Here is a 26,184-nt window from a genome sequence, read left to right as displayed (position 1 = left end):
TGTTCCTCTGAAGATGATACTTATCCATATATTTTGAATCTTTTCAATTGAAGAGAAAGTATCTGAAGATATTTATACTACATCAAAACCCATCCTCTGTAGTTAATGATAATTCTAATAATTGTAGTTAGTATTTAATGTTTTACTTGTTTTGTGTAACCATTTATGAGAAAACACAAATGTCTATTTATATCACCGAGGCTACCTTTTCTAGTTTTGTTTCTGTTTCTGTCCTAAAATATTCTCGTCAAAAGCAACTTTGAAGGAAAGAGTTTATTTCAGCTTGGACCGTGTAGTTCATCATGAAGGGAAGTCAGGGCAGGAACTCAAGGCAGGATTCTGGAAGCAGTAACTGAAGCAGAGGCTACAGAGGAGCCAGCTTAATGCTTTGTCCATCATGGCTTACTCAACTTACTTCATTATACAACCCAAGACCAAGGGGGTACCAACCACAAGGTATGGACTCTTGCCTATCAGTCAACAACCAAGAACCCCACAGTCTTGCCTACAGAGCAATCTGATGTCATGTTCTTTCAGATTAGGTGCCCTCTTCCCAATGACCTTAGCTTATGTCAAGTTGACAAAAAAAAAATGAATTCAGCTCCAATGGCAAACATTATTTTACCTGTATGTAGCTTGGTGACATAATGAATGTCTTTGGGTACTTACAGGAGCAGAGGTGAGAGGTTGTTCAAGAGCATGTGTGACTCAAAAGCAGCTGCATTGCTGAAAAACCCACCCTCACATGAACGAAGATTCATACAAGCTGCATCTCTGGAAGTTAGTGCTTGGCAGGCAGCTCTGCAGGAGAATCAGAGAGTCTGTGCTCCCAAGACATTGTTTATAACACTGTGGAGGGATCTTGCAGATCTCATAAGTTCCTGACCTTCCTGGTAAGTTTCCTTAACTTCTTGACCCTTAGCAGCTTCCTTCCATTCAGAGGATACTGCACAGAAGAACACACAAAGAAAAAACACAAGGTGCAACAGGAGAGCCTCCATATGGAAGAAGAAAGACCAAACATACTTCTTGACAAGGAACTTGGAAAGAAAAGACTCAACAAGGATAAAATTCATTAAAGCTATATTACTGAGTGTATCTAGGCCAGACTTCATGATGCATACCTTTAATTCCAGAACTTGAGAGGCAGAGGCTGGTAGATTTCTGTGAGTTTGAGGCCAGCCTGGTCTACATAGTGACTTCCAGGACAGCCACGGCTCTATAGAGAGACCTTGCCTCAAAAAAGCAAAAAATAAAATAAAATTAAGACATCAAGGTGGGAGACTAGAGAGATGGCTCAGCAGTTAAGATCACTGGCTGCTATTCCAGAGGACCTATATTCAATTCCCAGCACTCACACAGTGGCTTACAACCATCTATAACTCCAACCCGAGAAGACCCAATGCCTTCTTCCAGTCTCCATGGATACCAGACATGTACATGGCACAGACCTACATATAGACAAACACACATACACAAAAAATAAAATAAATGAAATCTAAAAAAATGAAAATGATAACCTAAAACTGAAAACAGTAAAAGGGAAATGGCTCAGTAGATAAAATGCTTGCCACACAGGTGAGAGTGAAGACATGAATTCTAGTCCCAGGTCTTACATTGTGCTGAGCATGTGCCTAGAATCTCACTGCTGGGGAGGCAGAGACTAGGAGAATCCTTGACTCTAATGGGTCAGTCAGTGCAGTCAAATCACTTAGTGTCGGGTTCAGCCACTGAGAGGTCCTATCTCAAAGAACAGTTCCTACATACACTTCTCTGATTGCTACCCACCATTTGACATAAGTTGATACAACCAACGGATGTTCTTTACTGAGCTCATGTTACACTCTGGAGTAAATCTCCAAAGTTGTAAAATAAATAAATTCATTTTTACTTTATACAAAACCCATGTTAGATATTTCGTTGTAGTAATGCAAAGCCAATTAATATATGAACATGAATATAGTTTTTAGACAGAAAAGATAAATTGAGCTACACATGCTCTTGAATCGAATACATTGTTTGAAAAACTAAGGGGCAGTTCAGTATTAAATAGTCTAGCAATGTGATTTGTAATTCTGAGAAAAAATGAGAAGTAAGGCATTGAATAGAAGAGAGTAATGATTAAAATATATGTATGTACTACAAGAAAATAAGTATATAAGCATCTCAATAGTTGAAAAGGCATGCAACTAGATGATATCAGTTATGAAAATAAATTTTAGCAAATTACAAATACATTTGACAAACTACAAAAAAATACAAATTATAAAAACAATTCTTCATTTGATGAATGACAATCCAAAAATTTGCAGCAGATCCTATGCCTATAGGGACACATCAGAAATAATATCACTGTGCTCAACTATGTTCATAGCAGCACTGTTTGTTATAATCAGAACCTGGAAACAACCTAAATGCCCCTTGACTGAAGAATGGATAAGGAAAATGTGGTACATTTACACAATGGAGTACTACACAGCAGAAAAAAACAATGACATCTTGAAATTTGTAGGCAAATGGATGGATCTAGAAAACATCATATTGAGTGAGGTAACCCAGATGCAGAAAGACAAACATCATATGTACTCACTCATAAGGAGCTTTTAGACATAAAGCAAAGAAAAGCAGCCTACAATCCACAATCCCAGAGAAACTAGACAACAATGAGGACCCCAAGAGAGACATACATGGATCTAATCTACATGGGAAGTACAAAAAGACAAGATCTCCTAGGTAAATTGAGAGCATGGGGATCATGGGAGAGGGTTGAAGGGGAAGGGAGAGGCATGGAGGGGAGCAGAGAAAAATGTATAGCTCATTAAAATCAATAAAAAAGGAAAAAAGAAAAGATGATATCTTAAAATTGATTATTATAAAGTATTCTGAAATTGTAAAAAAATAATGTCACACAATGCAGGAATAAGACAGGACTTCTCTATCCCTATGACTAATTAATCTTACATTGTATAGTTTACCCAAAAATGATAAGAAAAGAAATAATGCATCAAGGTAAGAATTTTAAAGGACAGAATAATAGCCATCTATAGGCTAAATGAAATAATAGCCATCTGTAGGCTAAATGAAAACATGTAACTGACAAGAATCAAACTTCAACACTACCAGACTAAACCAACTTAAATAAAAATCACCACTATTAGAAATGGAAGTAAATATGGCCAGGCGGTGATGGTGCACGCCTTTAATCCCAGCACTCGGGAGGCAGAGGCAGGTGATCTCTGTGAGTTCAAGGACAGCCTGGTCTACAAGAGCTAGTTCCAGGAGAGGCTCCAAAGCTATAGAGAACCCCTGTCTTGAAAAAAACCTAGGGAAAAAAAAGAAATGGAAGTAAGTGTAACATTCCACATAACAAACATTACAAGGTTGATGAGAAAATCTCATGAAGAAATTTCTAATAAATTGCCAACTCTCACTCCAGAAGAATTGAATAACTTGTACAGCACTTTTATTATTAAAATAAAGCAAACTTACACTTAACTCTGATGTTTAAACCCTTCAGCAAAGAATTCTGTGAAGCTTTGAAACTTCACATTAAACTTCACATTAAACTTCACATTAAAACTTTTGTACAAAATCTAAACAGGATTATGGGGCCAGAAATAACTCTGTATGATAAGTAAAAATTCAATACATAAAAAGTTAAACATACCTAATAAACATATGTAAAAATTCCCCTGACAAAATAGTAATCAACAGATCCCAGAAATACATACCAAGCATTATATATCTTGACCGAGCAGAGTTTTGCCAGAGAATACAAGGATGACTCAGCACTTTAAAAAAAAAATCACTGTTCCTTGTAGTAGTAGATCCAAGAAATACAGAAAGATCATCCACAAAACTTCAACACACTCATACCCAAACCCTCTAGCAAACAATGGCTAGAAGGCACCTTCCACAAACTCAGAAATTGCAAATAAGTAAAAACTCCCAAGTTGGCATCACAGCTAATGAGAAAAAACTCCTGTAAGAGCTCCTGTAAGAAGATCAGGAACAAGGCAAGATTTGCTTTAGTCAGCATCTTAATATTCTCTCTAGCTGCAATACAAGAGAGCAAAAGATGGATGGATGGATGGATGGATGGATGGATGGATGGATGGATGGATGGATGAATGGATGGATGGATGACAGACAAACGTATAGATAAATAGATTCAAGTAGAAAGATCAAGACAAAGTTAGATAGTAAGATGGATACAAACTAGAAAAAAATATAAATAAAGCTATCTTTGTTGCCAGGTAGCTTAATCATCCATATAGAAATTAATAAGAACTTTAAAAGGCAGTAAAACCAGAAAAGTGAGCTTTATTAAATGCATAATCAGTTCACAAAGTATACACCACTTATACACTAATGATAAGCATTCATAAGTTGCAATCTTTAATGGCACTTATGATGGCATCAGAAAGCAGGCAGCACTTGAGAAGTGGCAGAGTAAGATGGTAGTCTCGACTATCTACTACTCCTTCCACAAAGCGGCATTTTCAACAACTATTGACACATAAAAATATTTTCATAAAAGCTGAATGCAATCAGGGGAGAGTACCTGTTAATAATATAGTATTAAGAAAAGGTGTACCAATGAGAATAAGAACCATTTCATACACTCAACCAACCCTAAGCAGCATAGGCTGGACAGAGAGATCATTTACTTCCGATAAAAAAAAAATTAGCTAAACATAATCTCTAGTCATAATTCTCAACATTGGACATACCACAGGGGAAAAAATAATCTTTGAGCACCCCTTCACAGTTACTAAGACCATGTCAGTACAGACAGCCTGGGCCTCTAAACATATCCCAGTGTTACACAGGAACCTGTAGCTGATACAAGACAGACTTGAGATCCAACCCACACTCTTGCCAGGGAACTACACTGACCTTAGGCTCTGAAGAGCCCACAGCAGCCAAGCCTAAGCAGCTAAGAGCTAAGATCCCAACCTGGTACAGCATGGATCTCAGTGGTCCTGTACTTAGGGTGCCCCCTAGTGTTGCACAAGCTGTAGTAATTGTGGGTCTAAAGACCACAGGACAAACAACATGCCCAGAATTTGTTGAGATATGTTCTCAAACAATGCCAGAATGAAAAGACTAATATGAGCACCTAATTCTTCATCACACAGGCCTTAATACAGGAGAACAAAGTTCAGGTGCAATCAGGAGAACATGACATCACTAAATGGACAAAACAAAGTGCCACGGAATAACTGTAAAGAGAACCCAAATTGTCTAAACAATCTTGAGACAAAAGGACAAAGCTGAAGCACCACATTATCTGACTTCAGGTTGCAATTTTGATCCTTAGCAATCCAAACAACATGGTACTGACTTCAAACAGAAACATACCCTGATGGAACATAATACATGAGGCAGAAATCAATTCATGCATCTACAGAAAACTGGGGTTTTTGACAAACATGCCAAGAAGACACGATGGACAAAGGTTCATGGCACTATTATGACCAAATGTAGAGATGTAGAATGAAGTTCAACTCCAATATGAGTCAGATTTTGTGCTAGAACAAAATACCTGAGGCTGAGTGTTCATACAAAAAAAAAAGTCTTATGTAGCTCATAGGTTTGGAGGCTGAAAGCCCAATATTATGCAGGCCCACTTATAGTCTCTGGTGAAATCCTCTTTAGGTTGGAGGAAATGTAACGAAAGCTGAATAGGGAGAATGGAAGAAAATCAGAGAGATTCAGGTGCCAGTCTTGCTCTTGTTACAACGATTTGCTCTCACAGGAACTAATTGGGCTCCTATGAGAAGTGTGCTAGTATTTTACCTTCAAGGGAAGAATTCCAAGCGCCTTATCCCCTACTAGGCTCTTCAGTCTCTGCACCTGCCGTTGGAATGAGTTCAAAGGAGCTGACTAACAGTAAAATTGGAGGAATCGCTTGGGCCTGGTCCTTGATATAATGCATGTAATACAAGGGGTGCTTCATGATTTCTGAGGTGTCCTTCAGTCCACTGTCTTTGTGGACAGCACTTACCTTTTTCCCCATGGTAGCGTCTTTAGCAAGTAGTTTGTGAGCCACACACTTGCACAGCTCTTCCCACACATTCCCTGCTCTCATGCTCTTCTCCCTTTAGCTCTGAAAGCGTGCTGAATGCTGTCTAAAATACCCATAAAAGGCTTTTGTATAGTTTGTTTAGAAATTTCTTTTTCCAGTTATACTAATCACTTTGAAATTCAGTCCTCTATAAAACTTAAAGGCAGGGCCACAGCTCACTAAAGTTCTTTGCAATAGCTACAAAGGTAGCCTTTATTCCAAGTCTAATGAGATACTCATTTGTATATGACTTGATTCCATGGACTCTGCATCCTCTGAACCTCCATAAAAATTATGTGTAATACCGTTTACAGAATTCTACATTTTTGTTAAGCAGCTCCTTTGGACAAGTTCAATCACTGCTTATATATCCAATTGTGAAGGAGCTTGTATGTTTTCAGATAGTTATAGTAATTACTTGACTGTCAGTGCCAATTTTCTGTATTAATTTACATTTCTGTAACAAAATATCAATCCTGAAGCTTTAGAAGAAAATTTAATTAGATAAGCCTTAGAGGCTGAAAGTCAAAGATTAGGGAACCCAGCTAAATAGTCACTGGTGAGAGCTTCACGGTGATGGTATCAGTATAGCAGTGTATTATTTGTATTTTGATAACTAAATCTTGCCTGAAGACGCAAAGCTAAAGCCACTAGAGGTCAGGCAATGGTGACACACACCTTTAATCCCAGGATTTGGGAGACAGAATCACGTGGATATCTGTGATTTCAAGGCCACCATGAGCTACACAAGAACAGTGCAGAAACAAATCCAGGTGGTGGTGGCCAGTACTAGGGAGTCGTGCCTTCGATCCCAGCACTAGAGGGACTATAAAATGAGAGGAGAAGTTTAGTCTGCTTAGTTTTTCAGTTGCCCAGCCTTGGTAGAGGTGAAACTTCTTGTCTAGTGGCTTGGCTTTTCTGGTTTTTGTTTGTCTCTGGTTTTTATTATTCAAGCTGCATTATCACCAAGGCAGGCTAGTTACATGAGAGTGTATTGTTACAGAAAGAACAAGTCTGGTTACCACTTGTTTATCTCATGTAACTAGCCAATGTCTTCAAGAAAAAGGCATAATCCATTCTAAGAGTGGTGCTTCTGATGATTTAAGTGCTTGCCGCAAGGTCACACCTCTTAGAGGTTCCACTACCTCCAAAGAGTGCCACAACCACTATCAAACAGGCAGGCAGCACTTCTAAAACACACACCTCTCACCAAGTACAAAAATCAACTCCAAGTGCATTCAGCATGAAAATGTACAAACTAGAGCTATAAAACCCTTGCAGACATCACAGTGGAAGAGTGTCATGGAGTCACTCTGTGTAATAAAGGAGTGAGCAACTTAGGTGAGAATAAACAAAGCAAGATTTCCTCAAAATAAAAGTTACACAACAAGTCCATTAAGTGAAGAAATAGCTGCAAAAATAGAAAACAAAAAATATTCGCAAGATATACATATATATATATATAATAAGGTGTTAATACGCAAAATATATAAAGAACTCAATTAACTCTAAAATCTATGAAAAACTCAATTAATTTGGGAAAATACCAAGAGCCTGATTAAAAGTTTACAAAGAATTTGACAAGATATCTGTGAATAATGGTCAAAAAATATGTAGCCAAGTATTCACTCTTACTAAACCATGAAAAAGATTTCAGCGCTGCCCTCACATAATGAAGGATGAGTGCTGACAGAGTGTTGGTGGGAATGTAAGTTGGTATAACTGCTACAGCTATTACAGAAAACAGTAGAGAGGTTCCTTAAAAGCTGAAAAACAGGATTGGCACATGATCCACCTAGACAACCACTAACATATACATATGAGTAAATGAAACTAGTCAACATTTATACTGTGTCCATTGTAACAGCACCCACACTAACCAAAAATGGAATCAACCCATGTCCATCAACAGTTGAATGAATAATCTATCTAAACCTAAATCAATGACTTAAAAACCCATTCTACAGAATTCTACAACAAACTGAACAATCATTTTGAATTGAGTCAAAGACTTTTTATATTGAAGATAGCCAGAGTACATTGTTAAGGAGAGGGAAATATACTCTTCAGGCCTGAGAGTAGGTAACAGTCAAGGGGATCATCATGTAAGGCCAAGAGTTCTTAGAACCCACAAGGTATCAGTCATAATACAAAAAAATCAATAAAATGAAAGTATAAAGCACAGAAGGAAAAAAATTTTAAAGCATGCAGTTTGTAAAAGGTTTCTCACATGAGTACATATCTATCTCTCTGTGTGTACAGTAATAATGTTAGTATTCCAAGCATTAATGTGTAAATTATTAAAAATGGGCATTTCTCCAAAGAAAGGATGCAGATGGCTGAGAAACACATGAACAGATATTCCATCATAAGGAAACAAGGAAATACAAGTTGAACCATGAGCTACAACAACACATTCTCTAGAAAGACTGACAAATCAACCTGTAGACGATTGCTTTCTAATATAGCAACAATAAAAATTTTAAATACAGCATTATTTATATTATTAATAAAATAAAAAAAAATAAGCCAATGAGCTAGTTCAGTGGCACTGGCCAGTCTTAAGCCTGATAACCTGAGTTCAACCTCCAGGACACACATTGTGTAACAAGAGAACAAGCTCCCACAAGTAGCCCTCTGACCTCTACATGTAGGCACTGCGGTATGTGCACATGCTTGTATACGCACACACACACGCACAAATAAATATAATACTTTTTGTGTGTGTGCATGTTACTATTTTTTGCAAAGGTAGTAAGTAGATGGAATATAAAGTGAGGAAATTTTTTCTGCTTTCTATTCTCCCTTGTACTCTATTATGTCATATTAAGAACAAATCATTACAATATCATTACATGTATGCTATCATAGATATATTATTCTTTCTGTTTTATTTATATTTTTGAAATTATAATTTAATTACAACATTTCTTCTTTCTTCCCTCCAAACCCTCCCATATATCTCTTCCCACTCTCATTCAAATTCATAGCCTCTTTTTTCACTAATTGTTATTAAACATATATATGTTTTAAATAATATTTTAAAAATATATACAAATTTATATCTACCACAAAAATTGGTTTAAAGTGGTTCATAGACCAACATGAAAACTGCAGAACTCCTAGCCCATGGTGTTGAGGGAAAGAAACCTGCTCTACAAAAGTAATAGTCTGTACCTCAAAGAAGTGCAAACTGTTAATACTGAGATAAAGAAAACACAAGTCACGGGTCAAATACGGGACTTATATTCAAAACTTACAAACAAGTTCTTAAAATTCAAAAATCAGAATAAAACAACTCAGTTTAAAATGATCAAAAGATTGCAAGATTAAAATCAGTGTGAACTATGTAACAAGTTTGAAGCCACTGAGGGATCCATATTAAGTTCAAGGCCAGCCTTGATAGACAAAAGAACTAAATAAACACATCACTAAAACTATTACCAATGGCAAATATGATTATGAAAAGATGTTAGGCATTGTGTCATTAGTGACTTGCAAAGCAAAATATTCAAATGGTACTAAACATCTATCAGAATGCCTGTAGTACTAGATGTTAATCAAATGCTAGCAAAGATAGAGAACAACAATTGCTGCTGCTGAGATGCCATGTCAGCTAGACACCTTGGAAGACTGTCAGTCTTACCATGTAACCTAGCAGTTGAACTCCTTGCAATTCACCCAATGAATTCAAAACTTTAAACATAAAGGTTAGTGACAGCCTGTTCTTTACTGTCAAAACGTAAAAACAACAAAATGTCCTTCCACAGGTGAATATACTGCAACATCCCAATTCAGTAGAAAATTACTCTTTAATAAAGAGTAATAATAAGTTGTCAATCCATTTGTCTTGTAATACAAAATAAAAGGCAACAACATGAAAGCAAAAATGGGAAGTATTTGGGAAGGAAGAATTATCCAGTAGAAAGAAGGAAGAGAAGATAACATGTCAAAATGAAAATCATTTTGTACAATATAATAAATACTAATAAAAACAAAATGTACTCAAACACCTACATACAAGCAACATTACACTGCCTGAGTAGGTTGTTTTATGTTTTTAGTAATTAAAGTGTGTGTGTGTGTGTGTGTGTGTGTGTGTGTGTAAAACAAAAATTAATGAGAAAAAGGTCACACATTGGAAAGAGAAAAAAGAAATGTATAAGAAGTTTTGGAGGAGGAAAGAAAAGGGGGAAATGATGGAATTAAATTATAATCTCAGAAATAAAAGAAATAAAATCAAAAGATCAATATTAAGTATAGGCTCAGATGGGTGAGATGAATGAATAGGTAAGTCACAGGGAACTTTTGTGGCTGTAAGAAAATACAGTGGTGACAACATGGAATTATGCATGTTAAAACTTATATTTAACTGCATGAAATACTTACCCCAAATGTCAAATATGGATTTTAGTTAGTAATAACATATCAGTCCATCAATTGTAAGAAATGTACCACATCAATGCAATAACTTAGTATTATAAAAAACTAAGGAGGGGTCATTATAGTTACCTTCTGAAAATCTGATTATTTTTTCTTGTAAAACTAAAATTGAAACAAAGCTTATTGATTTTTGAGAGAAGTTAAATTTTGCAAAAAATTATATTAAACCATCAAAACCAAAAATTTAGTACTGGGTGTGGTAGTGAATGCCTTTAATCATGGCACTTAGCAGGCAGAGACAGGTGGATATCTGAGTTTCAGGCCATCCTGGTCTACAGAGTGAGTTCCAAGACAGCCAGAACTATAATAAAGAAATTCTGTCTCAAAAAAATTAACAAAAAATTAAAAATGCTAACAATCTTTGAGTTTTTCTATATACTTTGCAGAATTAAGGTATAAAGGTATATTATACACTCAATACAAATAAACAAATTGATGCTCAGTTTTTCAACAGTTAACAGTAAGTAGGAGAGCTGAGGTGATAGGAATTATTTAAAAGCTATGATAATATTTAAACTTTATAGCTAGGTCAAAAAGAGGCAGACCACAGGAATGGAAAGTAGACAAATTTCCTCGAAGAACACACTATATATAACAATTTAGATATATTACCCAACAGTGGGAAAGAATGAATTATTCACTATTTGCTGCTATAAAACAACTGAAGAGGAAAACAATTTAGGAAATTACCTTACATCATACAGCAACATAAATTTCAGAGGGATTAAGCACTTATTAAATTTCAAATAAAGAACTGCAATATAATTCATGAGAAGAAATTACACATTGAGAAATGGATACAATTACGTATAACTTAAGATTGCTGTATATAAAAGTTCTTTTGGAATGCAGACAGAAAAAATATTTTCACAATTGTAAAAATGGTCCTATACCAAATATAGAAAAATGAATAAAAATCATTAAAATTCTCAACAGAAATATACATAAAAGGAAACAAAATAAATATTAAAAATACATCCACTATAATAAAAAGAACAAACACTAAAGTGATGTTACTATTTTGCCTGTAAAGTTTGCAAAAATATAAAAGGGTGGTCCTGGTGCAGCTATATAAACAGACACTACTGTCTTACACAGCAAAACAATCTCAAATGAACATCAAGTGATTTTAAAAGTTAGGCTCATCAAAACCTCTTAACCCATTTCAATAATTCATTTAAAAGATATTTATTATGTACATTTAGACATTTTTAGCTACTATAGGATAAAATCGTCAACAAAATGGGGAAATCCTGTGCTTACTTTCTAAGGTATGTGTCTAGTATAGAATCTAGTTATGTGATGATGCAAAACTAAAGAAGAAGAAAAGGAAAAAGGAGGTTCATATTGGGGGAGATGAGTTTGCATTTTCAATAAGCTCAGTATAGACTTTACTACAATAGCATTTGAGTGGAGTCCTTAAAGAGGTAAATTTCAAAGATATAAAGTATAAAGATACTCACAATGGAAAGCAATTCCAACAGTCAATATTGGGGCTGTCAGATAATGATGGCATAAAAATTATGCAACTGTCAAAAATTTTGGAAATTTATTTAATGAGGTGAAAATTCTCAGAATGTAGTACTAATAAAAAATAGTTATGAAACACAAACATATGCGCAGTCAAATGTGTATGCATCTCCTGTCTCTCTCTGTTGTTCTCTCTGTGTGTATCTCTCTCTCTCCCTCTTTCTCTCTCACTCTGCCAGCACTCTTGTCCCCATGGACCAGTCTCCGCCTTTCTCTTTGTCCCCTTCTCTGTCTTCTCTCGCCTCTTCCAATAAACCTCTCAAGTGAGCCCTGTTGCATGCACGGCATAACTTCTTTTTGCAACATCTCTTAAATTATAACAACAAAGCCAATAGGTTAGATTTAGAAAACGTGTTTCAGGGAAAAATGAAAACTAACCTGCTAACAATAACTGCTGCATACCATCGGGTAGTGATTAAATCATCAGCTAGTAGACACCCTTTCCTGGACCCATTTACACTGAAAACAGGTGTCCATATGCACTCAGTGATAAGAGTGCTGGACACGATCACTAAGGATCATGCCATTTCTGAACTTTGTCTTGTACTATTTTAAAAAGTTATTTTATGTTATGATCCCTTACGTAATTCTGTCTGCAAGCACCCTTTTCTCCTTTCAAGAAAGCATTTTCAAAGTGAAAATTGCCCCTCTAAATATACAGCCTGGGGATTTTTATTCTTCCTTCTGTGGATAGTGAGGAGAGACACTGTGTCCAGACATCAATGACTTTCAAATCATGTTTCAAGTACAAGTATAAAAATGTTTTCCTACTACCAACCAGCATTCCCCCCTAGGAAGAGAACACCTCGACCATTCTATTTCAGCATACAAGATAAACACTAGACTTCTGTTTCCCAGTGTCCTGCACCATTGTACACAGTTACTTTCCCTGCTTTCAAAATATCCTTAATGGAAATAGCACCTGATATCTAGCTTACTCCAGATCTTAGGAGAAAGTGCCTTGTTTAGCTCTCAGGACAGTAACAACTTCATCCATCTTAGGACTACAACAACAAAGAGGTCTCCCCATGGCGTCTTCCAAAGGCTCGGGATACTTTGTCAAAATGTTCAGTGTTGCATCAGTTGGTGGCTAAATTTGAAATATGTGTACAACGTGATTAGAACACGATATTCTACAGAGCAGGACAGTAACTACAGAACCTTGCAGCTAAGAAAGTCTTCATAAATACTCCAACTTCCCAATTATATAGTTTTCAAAACTGAAGCTCATACAAGACAAGTAAGTTGTCATCAGAAACTAAGTCAGTATTCAGATCAGGAATAAATTATAAACTAGGCTATCAGAAATGCATGTTGAGAGAGATTTTTTTAAATATATGATTCTTCACAAAAATGTTTTCTCTGTCATGTACCTTTTTCTACAAATTGCTAACTATACAAAGTCAGTGATCTAAGGAGAGCACTGGCACAATGACGGTATAAGTTAAACTAGTACATATCATCATCTGATTTCAGAGGAAGGTTAGACTCCTGTGGACCTAAGCTTAAAGGAAGGGATCTTTCCTTTTCCTACTATTGCAGTACTATCACCTGCCCAATATCTGCAAAATGGTTATGTATGATTCAACTTAAATGTTAGTGAGCATGTGAGCTTCAGAGTACAAAGGATTGTTTGCACAAAATTAAATACTATTTGTCAGTACTCAACTCTTCTGCAAAATACAATAATAGTGATCACATCTTCCCTCTTAGAATAGTACATTCTCCTCCACACAAAAACCATAATTTATGACCATGCCATTCAATAGCTTGTAAAATTAAGTCCTCCCTCACTGTCTAAACCAAAGTGGCAACAACAGCCATATTTTGTCCAACACTGTATTCTCCACTGAGGAAAAAGGATATACATTCAATGAATATCATTCCAAATAGTGAATGGCTGAGGCCAAACCTCTCTTGCAACTTTACCCCCTTTTCCCTTTTCTAGCATTCATGTGGGGTCTCTCCTTCGCTTATAACCTAAAGATAAACAATTACCAAAATATCACAGTTGGATCTCTTTTCCTAGTTCAAAAATCAAGATACAACGACTGTCATACTGCTATCTCCACATGACTTCTTTGCTGAGCTCCAAGCCCACATTTCAACTGTATTCACTAGCTCTTGTTGGGATTCAGCAATACATTACTATCTGCATGAGTTTAGGCAGATCAAACCATTTAACCTGTCCAGATCAGATTGCCCACAAGTAGTGCCACCCATCTCTTTTGCATATAAATCTTTTTTTCCAAGTTGCCCTTCAATATTGCTTGTAGTCAAGTTTTCCACCTATTTGCCAAATATTCCTCACACATGTTATTTCATCATGCACAACTGGGTACTTTCAAGCACTGTTCTTTAAAGTCTATCTAATCTTCAATGCACAGTTCACAATCCACTTCCAGTAGTGGTCCTTGTTCCCCTTGAAGCCCTTTGCCTCCCTTTTATGGACTTAGATCTTCTATTTCTAATACGAGCATTGCTTGCATTTTTTCTTCTCCTTCCTACTTGACTCTGTCATCTCAGAGAGCAAAGACTAGGTCTAACCCATTCTGTCTCTCCCACATTTTCTTCCGACTATTGTAGACACTTAATAACCTTATGCCATGTGGATCCAGTTTAGACTGTCAATAACCCTACTTAAAATCCTTTTATCAGGAAACATGATTCCTGACCAAAGATTTAAATCCCTTCAAAAGACTATATATCTCTCATCTCAAACCCCAAAATACACTTTCCCTCTCTCTCGCTCTCCCTTCTTACCCACTTCTGTGTCCATCAACAAAAATGTTTCACCACTGCCATCCTGATTCATATGTCCCTCTAGGTAGCTTCAATAGCTCCTCCTTATGCAAATGATCAGCTTGCTATATCCTTAATCTTTGCTGTAACCCCAAGTTCTCTATTACATAGTATCATAACTCACCCCCATATTTATGCTTCGTGGCATTCATCACTAAAATGGCATAGTTGTGTGTTACATGAGCACTAGCCTCTTCCCCATCAATGATAAACTTCAAGCAAGCAGAGAACATGTCTCTTTTGTTCACCTTTTTAGCCTCTGCACAATGCCTAACTATAAGCAAATGCACTGAGAATGAGAAATATACCAGGTAGAAACGACTGAATTGATGAAGATAGTTTTACAGCCACAATACTTGAACTACCTGAACTGTGATCAGTGAAACAGCAGTATATTGAAATGTTCTGCCCCCACCCTAAAACCCCAACTCAGAATTGGCATTTTAAAATCATCCCAGTGGGTATTATTGTGCATTATTATATGTTAAGGTCTGAGAAGTACTGGCCCTGGGTGGCTTCTGAAGATTTTATAAACTTCAGACCAAGACTTTTAACTGTGAAATACTCTGGGGGCCACTGGTCACCAAACCATTTTGTAAATGGGAAAACTGAGACTCTTGAGGGGAAGTCCAGTGTCTAAGGGAACCGACAGACCACCAGAGCCGGGAGTAGAATCCAGGTTTGCTACCTGTGCTCTGTTCTAGCAGGGTTTATTCCTTTCCTTTCTGATTGTACTGAATCCCCTCAGTGATGGCTTCCATTCTTACAGTTTTTCTTCCGGCTTCCATATTATGTATGAGTCTTGAAGTCACTACCATTTCAAATATCTCTCTACTAATATTTCCCCTTAATCTTTCACTCTGGAATCCCCTATGCCCCATACTTACTGTCTAGTTATTATGTTGATCTTCTGTAGTTTTAGAACCACTCGTACAAAGGGTCCTCGGTCTTTATAAATACAAAAGAGAATGTCGTTGCTTGCAGCAGTCAGATGACAGGAGATAGTCTTCCCAGGACTAGACCTTACACTATCAGAGCTGCTTGACAACGCTGTGAAATGTGAGTTTGAAGCTGTCAAGCACGAATAAAAAGTCTAGTCTCCAGAAGTCAGCCCTGATCCTTTTATTTGGAGTCTTGTCTGACTCAAGACTTGAGGAGAAGGTATAATCACCATCTTCAACTAGCTGAAGAAAAATTATTAAGAAATAGCAAGTTTCTTTCAGACACTTCCAAAGAACCAATGAACAAAAGCCATGGGCAATGTTTACAAAATTTTTGACATACTTGCTCAAAAATACAAAGAACCACCTAAGGAGCTCCCTATTATTGCAGGGAATTTAAATAGACAGTAGTCAACAAATGGAGTGCTGAGAATGTACTCAAGAACTTGGTGCAAATCAGAGCTTAATGGCTTTTAGGAAGCCTTCTAGTTGGAAAGTTCTATAATTCACAAATGTTTGGCCAAGCTCTCAGAAACAGCAGGATCCATTTCTAAAAGATATAGTCTGAAGCTAGATGCAGAATGACTGCGACTGTAACCATGGAAAAGTAAAGTTTTTCTAGGCATCCTTTGCAAAACAGAAAGCAGGCTGGCCAAAAGCAGCCTTCTAGGGCCTTTGAGAAAGCCTAGGTCCCACACCATTCCCAATTCCTATTGCTCTACACAAGGTCACTAGTAGCTCCTCAAAGCCAAGAGCTGGCATTCCTGCTGCTCCTACACGTGCCCAAAAGAGAAGTACTGGTGCTCCAGAGGCCTGTGCTTTCATTTCCCACTCAAGTGGTTGTGCTGTCATCGAGCAAACCACTTAAGCTTGCTGTACCTCAGTTTCCTCGTCAGTCAACCAAAGATAATAGCAATAAAAAGCTTCACAGGTTTGATATAAAAATTCAAGGTAATACACATTAAACCATTAGCCCAGATCAGAAACATTAAACACTTAAAATGTTAGTAATTGGTACAATTTGTTCTGCTTTTATTACCAGGGGCATGACAATGTCACAACTCCAGAGAGAAGCCTCTATCAAGCAACAAGAGCCTGTCCTTTACAAGTTAAAAAGGTTACAATAGTTTCAGTCCTCCCTCTCATAGCTTCAGACAAACCAAACCTGAGGAACCAACCCTAAATAACCCATACTATTCACAATGGAAATCCTAGCTACTCACACTCTCCTCTCATGCCCAGCAGCCCCTCCCCCAGTCACAGCAGGGGTGAGCAGCCTGCTGGGAAGAAAGCTCTTCAAACCAGCAGGTGTTTCTGTCCTCTTCCCAAGGACACGTCTAGACCTAAGAAGAAGCCCACCAGTGGGGGTGGGGGGTGTGAAATTTGCATTCATGGTCTAGGCGCCATCACAGCTACCTGGGATCAGGGGTGGGATGCAAGTGGGGCTTCCCTCACTGAAGCAAGAAAAGCCTTCCAAGTTTGTAGAAGAACTCAGGTCCAACCCCACAGTGAACCTCTAAAAGGAAGGGGGAAGGGCTCCACCTGCTTGGAAGGAAGCAGTTATTTACAACTTTCTACTCACTTGCATCTGGGGACTGCAATAGGGAGAGAGGGAAAGGGGCTGCTCAGACTCCTCCCTCCTTCTCTTTTCCAGCAGCCAAACACAGCTGCAGGGAAAGAGTTAAAGGAGGGAGCTCCAGCCATTATCCCATCCTTGATGCCTAGGGCTGTCTGGGGGGTCATGACAGTGCTGTCTGCTCTGGCTAGGGGTCACTCTGTGGCTTTCTGCAGCAGCTGTCGGGCCCCCCAAGCAATTTGCAAGGTCAGTGCTGACCTGCTTCCAAAGAGGAGCACAACAATTCACTGACAATGAAGCAAATCGCGTATACATCGACCACATCACAACCCCCCCCCCTCCTCAAACCAGGTTTCACCCCAGCGCCTCCCAGCCCAAATGCCGCCTCTGGGCTTCCACCAGCCCCACTGGGAAACCCAGGAAAGCATCACAGCTGCAGAGCAGTCTCGCCTCCCGACCAACCCAAGGAGACTCTCCTAACAGGGGAGAGATGCTATCAGGAAAGGAGTCCTGAGCTTGGGGGAGGGGGAAGAAGGGAACATCTCTGTGTCTTACCGAGTGCCACAGTCACTTCCCTCGAAGCAGAGAGGAGAAAAGGATGAATGAACTGAAACAAGTTGGAGGCTAAGCCCTGATAGAACGAGGCTTGTTCTCGTTCTCTAGGTCTCTGTCCTAGTCCCTATCTCAATCTGTCTCTGCTTTGCTAGCTAGCTAGCGCGCGCTCACGCTCTTCCTCTCTTCTCTCCCTCCCTCCCTCCCTCCCTTTCTCTCTCTCTCTCTCTCTCTCTCTCTCTCTCTCTCTCTCTCTCTCTCTCTCTGCCTCGCTCCCTCTCTCCCTCTCTCTCCTCACTCTCTTTCTTCCCTTCTCTCCCTCCCTCTTTCCCCCTCCCTCAGTCCCTCCCTCTCCTTCTCTCTCTCTTTTTTCTCCCTCCCTCTTTCCTTCCCTCCCTCTCAGACTCCCTCCCAACCTTTCTCCCTTTCTCCCCACCCCCTTAGCTAGCTTTACCACTGCCTAGTGCTGAGCACGCGGCTAAGCTGGGGTTCTGAATCCAGAGCTGCAAAGGCTTTAGATCTGTGGTTGTTTTACGAAAGACTAAAGTAGTATTTCATTCTTTGAGGTTTCCAGCAGAGAAATCAAGGGAAACTCAGAGAGTAGGGGAGGAACGGGGCAAGCAAAGGGTAGAGAAAGAGCAAAAGGCTAAGAGCAAACAGACATAAAGGAAGTATGGATTACCAAACCGCTGTGAGATGCTTACTTCCCTCGCCAGGACCGAAGAGTGAGCTTCCTCTTCTCTCTTCTTTCTCTTCCATCCCTATGGGCGTGCCTTCTAACCCAGGCTCTGAATAAAGGTTTGACAATCTTGTCTGTTCAGATTCCATCCCCGAGGATAATAATGAATTCCAAACAAATGTACCTCAAAAAAGTTGTCATTCACACTCCACTAAGAAGAAAGAGTTTAGACACACTGATCCCCTAATGACCTAACTTCAACCCCACCCTAAGGAAGAAAAATGTGGACCCAATTAAAAACAGTCAGCTCAAGCTTTCCTCAAGGGAAAACAGGGCAACAGTAGGTCCATAGTGCTGAAGAGAATATAGAAACCCAAGAGAAGAAAACTGAGTAATCCAAAATATAAAGCAAAGGGTGGAAGATCAGTCTGGGTAATGCAAAGCAGCTGTAACAGAGTGGAAGGAGACAGAGAATATTAAACAAAGGATCTTAGGTTTGAGGGCAGCCTATAAAAATTACTGTTCCCTTGGGCAAGTCATTGATAGCCTTCAGAACCATCAATGAGTAATTGAAAGGTGATGAAGTATATTGTCTTAAAAACCCTTCTAGATCTAGCAATCTAAGACCTCAAAACAGGGAACTCCTAGATGCAAGAGAGGTTGGTTCTTAAACAATAAAAAACTACCATATTTTAAAGACTCTCCAAAAGTAAAGTCTTTAATGACTTAGCATTCTACTGTTTTGTGTGTTTCAGAAGCAACATGAATGTGGACATGTGTGTAAATAATTACTGCTATCAAAAACCACTCTCTACTTATTCAGGATGATTAGCCTAAAATATTTTTTTTATTTTCTGTGTATGGTTGTTTTGCCTGCATGTATGGCTGTGTTCCACCTGTGTTCCTGGTGCCCAGGGAGGCCAGAAGAGAGTGGCAGATCCCCTGCAACTGGAGTTACAGAAGTTTGTGAGCTGCCATGTGCTTCCTGGAAAGCAAATGTCACTTCTCTGCAAGAGCAACAAGTGCTTAACCACTGAACCATCTCTCTTGTTCCTTTAAACTTTTTAAAATTCAAACCTTTAAATAGTAATTTCTGGCCTATTCAGTCAAAGAAACTTAAGGACACTTAACTGGAAATCAATTAGTCCTCAGTAGAGAAACAGTACCAGAAACCTGAGTAGGTATTTAAAGCTTTCATAGTGTTCCATTTCTAGCTAAACTATAGTGCTATTATCTTTTAATTAATGCCTAGTACTCTCTAGTCCTACTCATCAAAGTGCATATGGCACTTCTATGACAAAGTATATTTTATCAGATCGATTATGTAGGGAGAGGAAGACACATAAGCTTAGAGTATGGAGCTGAAAGAAAACACGCCTGAAGGAAAAAGAAATCACACACAAGATCATGATGCATCAGTGGTAGACTCGGGACTAACATCTAGACTGCTGATTCCAGGTTTAGCATGTTTATCCACCAAAAAAAAAAAAAACATATAAGTTGTGCATAAAGCAAATGTGTTTGTTGACAGATACCCATGCAAGTGCCTTCCAATTTTCTTATGTATAGATTATTTTGTACAAATGTCTACCTAACGCAGTGGATTAGTAACCCAATAGAAAGGCATGTAACCATCATTAGAATGTGGTGTTAGTTTTCTAGAACTTACATAACAAATGGCAATCCTTTCAATAACATAAATAAACAACAATTTATTCTGCCATTATTCTAAAACCAGAAGCCTAATTGAGCTGTTGGCCCAACAACACTCCCTCCACAGGCTCTGCCTTGTCTCTTCCAGCAACTGTTGGATCCTGCCTTTCTCTGTCACACAGAAACATCACTCCAATCATTGCCTATCTTCAGTTCTCCTCTTGTAGCCCTGTGTGTGCAAATTTACAGTCACACCAAACCCAAGATGATTTCATCACTAACAACTTCCACAAAGACTTACCACTTAAATATGGTTACAACCTAAGGTTATGAACAGATATGAATTTTAGTAGGATACTACTCAATCTACTGCAGTTGTTAACTTTTTATTTTTGCCCAAGATACTGAACAAACAAATAAACAGGATAATATCTTTTATTTTGTTTTGTTTTGTTTTGTTTTGTTTTTTAAGACAGAGTTTTTCGTGCAACAGCTTTGGATATCCTGGATCTTGCTCTGAATACCAGGCTGGCCTCTATTTCACAGAGATCTGACAGCCTCTGCCTCCCAAGTGCTGGGATTAAAGACATGCACTGGCCTCCTGACTTTGTAGATATCGTGATACAAATTATTTGGCTGAAGATGCCCTCAAAACATTCCCCCTTAAGTCGTATAATTCTTTTATCATATGTTCATTACACAGAACAATCAACTTCTTCCTCTGTGGCGTTTTCATATATGTACATCATGTTTATTAATGTATTCACCCACCATTACTCTCCATTGTCTCATCACTGATTCTATTCTTTGTCTCAGATATTCCTGGTTTTATACCTTACCTGTTTTTTGAATCAAGATAATACTATATGGCAAACCATGCGCTGCTTGTCTTTTTTAGTATGGTGAACACTTAAAGTGACAATCTCACTTTTTAAAAAAAGACATGGAAACTAATGGAGAATATGAGACACAGAAAGCACACTACTTTATCTCTGTAAAAAATAATAATATTTTTATAATTGTATTCATTTCCATGAAAATCAAAAAAAAATTTTACTAGGGCCACTTTGGATAATATTTAAGAAGGTTCATGCAGACAAACCATGATATAGGTCACAAAGCACATAAACGTCAAGCAAGCATCAAGAAATAAGAAGGGAATTGATACATGGAAGTTTTGCCTGATGGCAGCCCCCAGGCCAAAGCAGCAAATAAAGCTCCAGAGAAACTAGAATCACTATTGCATCTGTTAAACGTTTAGCAACTGTATCTTGAGGAAAAAAAATATAAGTAAAAATAAAGCCTAATTCAAAGCATTTGCTAAATTCCATAGTGTAATTGCACCTGCCATGCACAACTCTCTGGATGGGGAGTTAAGATTATAAGCAAACAATCCAGTGCTAGCTAACTCCCCCACACAAGTTTTCACAGTCCATGTGGCTTGAAAAGTCAGGAGACAGAATTCAGGATGAATACCACAGTTTGTAACTAATGTGAGAAAACCAAAAATAAAAAAATATGAAGTAGATATAAACTGGCCAAATTTGGTAAAATTCATGAAATATGCATCTGGGGACAGAGCCCAAAGGACGTAAATAAAGCTGGGAGGAATAAACAGAGTTTTCAATACAGTCTACCACAAGAAACAATTGAGAGGTTCACTTCAGCCATTTTACTGTCTACTAAAACAAACAAAAATCAATACTCTATAGAGAAATAAAGAAGGATAAAGGAATCCTAAAGATTATGTCTTTAACAATATTGAAGATATATTCCAAATTTATAAGAAAACAAAGAAATATGAAAATACTATCCATACTCAAGAGAAGACACACTTTATAGAGCCCAGCTTTGATTGAAACAAATGCTGAAACTTGCAGGAAGGGTTTTAAATAGTCCCTCATTACTACATTAATAGAAACAAAAATGCACTTAAAATAAATAAACAAGCTAGAAATTGCAACAAGGTGAAGAAATTTTTTAAAAATGCAAATTCTATTACTAAAAATGCAAATCTCTCAACTAAAATTTGATGTGGGAATCCCCTCAGCACCCTGTGAACACTATTGGTTAATAAAGAAGCTGCTTTGGGCCTATTGCAGTCAGAATAGGGCAAAGCTGGAATTCCAAGCAGATAGAGAGGAGAGAGTAGGCAGAGTCAAAGAGATGCCAGCAGAGACAGATGGCACCAGAACTTTGCCAGCAGGCCACACCCTCATGATAAAATAAAAAATAATAGAAATGGGTTAATTTAAGATATAAGACCTAGCTAGCTAGAAATATGCTTAAGCTATTGGCCAAACAGTATTGCAAATAATATAGTTTCTGTGTGATTATTTCGGGTCTGGGTGGCTGGGAATGAACAAGCAGCCTCTGCCAACAAAAGTTTACTGGAAAGAAGATTTGAAACGGTAGTAGAAAGGCTTAAGAGGAAAATCAACACATATTCTTCAATCTGAAGTATACAAAGAATATAATTTTTTCTTTTTTATTGTTTTTATTGAGCTCTACATTTTTCTCCACTTCCCTTCCTTTCTCTCCCTTCCCTTCTGCCCTCTCCCATGGTCCCCATGCTCCCAGTTTACTCAGGAGATCTTGTCTTTTCCTACTTCCCATGTAGATTAGATCCATGTATGTCTCTCTTAGGGTCCTCATTGCTGTCTACGTTCTCTGGGATTGTGAATTTTAGGCTGGTTTTTCTTTGCTTTATGTCTAAAAACCAACTTATAAGTGAGTACATATGATATTTGTCTTTCTGGGTCTGGGTTACCTCACTCAATATGATGTTTTCTAGCTCCATCCATTTGTCTGAAAATTTCAAGGCGTCATTATTTTTTTATTATCCATTCTTCCATTGAGGGGCATTTAGGTTGTTTCCAGGTTCTGGCTATGACAAACAATGCTGCTATGAACATAGTTGAGCACATGTCCTTGTGGTACGATAGAGCATCCTTTGGGTATTTACCCAAAAGTGGTATTGCCAGGTATTAAGGAAGGTTGTTTCCTAATTTTTTGAGAAATTACCATACTAATATCCAAAGCAGCTGTACCAGTTGTCACTCCCACCAGCAATGTAGGAGTGTTTCCTTTACCCCACAACCTCTCCAGCATAAGTTGTCATCCGTGTTTTTGATCTTGGCCATTCTTACAGGTATAAGATGGAATCTCAGAGTTGTTTTGATTTTCATTTCTCTGATGGCTAAAAATGTTGAACATATCCTTAAGTGTCTTTCAGTCATTTTGTATTCCTCTGTTGAGAGTTCTCTGTTTAGGTCTGTACTCCATTTTTTTATTGGATTATGTGTTCTTTTGATGCCCAATTTCTTGAGTTCTTTGTATATTTTGGAGATCAGCCCTCTGTCTGATATGGGGTTGGTGAAGATATTTTCCCATTCTGTAGGCTCCCATTTTGTCTTGTTTACTGTGTCCTTTGCTTTAGAGAAGCTTCTAAAAAGTAAAAATATGAACATAAAGGAAAAAGATGAAGTGACAGTGGTACGTGAGACAATAACAAACTTATCACATATATGTAATTAAAGTTCCAGAAGACACACAAGAAATAAAAGTATTTGAAAAACAATGCCTAAGATGTTTTTAAATATAATGAAAATTCATGAAATTGAATACTTGAAATATGATGAAGCTATTGTATATTAATTCCAATTCTAACAAAGTTTTCTTTAAAAAAAGGAAACACATATATTTTCATATTCAGTAGTCTCAATGATCTAAGATATAGAACACATTCAGGTATAGGATAGACTTTGGAAAACAAATACAAATGAAAATCTTGAAACTGTCCAAAAAAATTCTTAGAACAATACAGTTAAACACAGAATAAGGAAGAAGCATTTTATAAAACTGACATGAATTTGGAAGTTTACGTCAGTAGTAGAATATTTATTTCTCATATGAAAAGCTCTTGACTTACCCAAGCATTGCAAAAGTCAATCAGTAAAACAATGATATTTTAAAATTTGTAAATACAGAATTATGTATTCACCAAAAGAAACTTTCATAAATAAATGCTGCAAAATGCAAATAAATTAATGATAGGACAATTTGACATCAATAAATTTACTAAAGGAAATTTTGTTTTTCTTTACCATGATGAGGATAATATCCAGAACCTCACACATTGTAAGCAAGTGATCTGCCACTAAGCCCTATATCTTCAACCCATACAGAAAATATTAACTCTTCTTTGTGAAAAACATCAGAAAGAATAATATGTATGGGGATGGGATAAGGAAACAGAAAATACCAGCAGAACTACATAGTATAGTCAGACCTTGTCTCAAAAAACAAAAATAAGTAAGAATTAAAAAGATATACATACACAATTGACAAAATATTTCAGGAAATATTAAGGAAAATTACAAGAAGCTCAAATAAATAAAAAATAATAAATAAAAAAGAAACATTGTAGGTAATGCTACATAAATTCAAAGATATGAAAGATGATATGCCAGTATTAGAAAAACAAAAACAAATAATTTTTCCTAAACACATACTACCTGCCAGATGAAATTATGAACACACATAAAATATGAACAAACTAAAATAACTAGAAAACTAGACTTCATTTGTAACAAAAAAAAATCTTATTAATGAAAAGCCAAAGGAATGGTGACTTTATTAATAAATTTTGCCTGAATTTATATCAATACTTGTAAAACTAAAAATATTTCAGTAGACCAAATACTTCTAAACATATGTTTCAAGGACAGTATTGTCTTAACAATAAAGACAAACAAAGACACTATAAGAGTAGTACATTTTTATTCAACATCTCTGAGAAATACAAATGGAAAAATTTTGAACAAAATATCAGAAACTGAAATCAATAACAATTATAAGGATCATGCACTATTACTGAGTTGCAGTTATTCCTGTAGTGCAAAGATGCTTTGACATGCATGAATCATTAACCAAACGAAAGATATAAACAATGTGATGCAGAACAAGCATTTGAAAAAGTTCAGCAGTATATTGTGATTTATATAAACAACTCGGAATATACTGGATGCAAAAAGTACATACTCCAAAATAATTAAGGTTGCATCTGATCCCCCGCAGCTAATATCATAGTAAATGTAAAAATTAAAACCTACCCTGTAAAGAGAGAAAATTTGATTTCAATATTTCACACAAAAAACTTTGCAATGAACAAAGTCATGGCACAAGAAATATATGCATATGTATACACTATCATGAACAAATTTTCATAAAACAAAATTAAAAAAAATTCTATATGTAATAGCACCAAAATGTTAAATATTTAAAAACAAATAAGGGAAGACAAAGATTTACAGAATATAAAATATAAAATATTGATAAAATGAATTGACTAAAACACAAACATATATATAAAGGCATGCATCATGTGTCCATTATTTAGAATTAAAATTAATAAAATGTCCATACTACTCAAGACCAAATACAAATTAAATCTTACTCCCATTAAACCAATGACGTGTTTTTCTAAAAATAGAAAAAAGCAAACATATAACTTATAAGGAACAAAAATGACCACATAGAGTCAAAGAAATTTTGAACAGAACTAGATACATAATACTTTCAGTTCAAGCTGGTTTATGAGCAAAGTGATACAAGTTGCTTAATGGCAATATACACCCACTTCATCCCAAAGCTGGGGCAGTGATTGTGACTCACAGAGCTGGTGGTGAACATAACTCCACCATGTTGGACTGAGTGGAGCCAAAAGGCAAAGGAGCTTTAGTCCTAGCCACACCGCTTAGCATTTTAAGAAGCGTTCCTAGTCAGAAAAGGATTACAGATACACAATAAAGACAGATTCAAACAGAAACAAACCTCTGAATGAGACACAGTGTATTTAAAAATATATGTAGGCTTGGGAGAGAGAAGAAAAAGAGTATAGACAGTTATTTAATAGTTATTAAATAGAAAAGAAATA

The 26,184-nt window shown here is 37.0% G+C and overlaps 1 protein-coding gene across 2 annotated transcripts in view; it reads right to left on the bottom strand.

Annotated features, from left to right (window-relative positions):
• Positions 1–18,635, bottom strand: part of Gabra3 (gamma-aminobutyric acid type A receptor alpha3 subunit) — a 271,578-nt gene extending 252,943 nt beyond the window's left edge. Inside the window, exon 1 of one of the 2 annotated variants that reach the window (XM_013354470.2) lies at positions 18,619–18,635. The gene's annotated coding sequence lies outside the window, so the exon portion shown is untranslated. Of the gene's footprint in view, positions 1–17,917; positions 18,116–18,618 lie in introns of those variants that run through there. The other variant, XM_005369171.3, reaches the window with a different exon arrangement.
• Between the last annotated feature and the right edge of the window lie 7,549 nt (positions 18,636–26,184).

This window comes from Microtus ochrogaster, unplaced genomic scaffold, assembly GCF_000317375.1.
Source record: "Microtus ochrogaster isolate Prairie Vole_2 unplaced genomic scaffold, MicOch1.0 UNK45, whole genome shotgun sequence".
NCBI classification, from domain to species: Eukaryota; Metazoa; Chordata; class Mammalia; order Rodentia; family Cricetidae; genus Microtus; species Microtus ochrogaster.
Note: the sequence above shows the minus strand (reverse complement) of the source record. Positions and strands in the feature narration are given on the sequence as shown.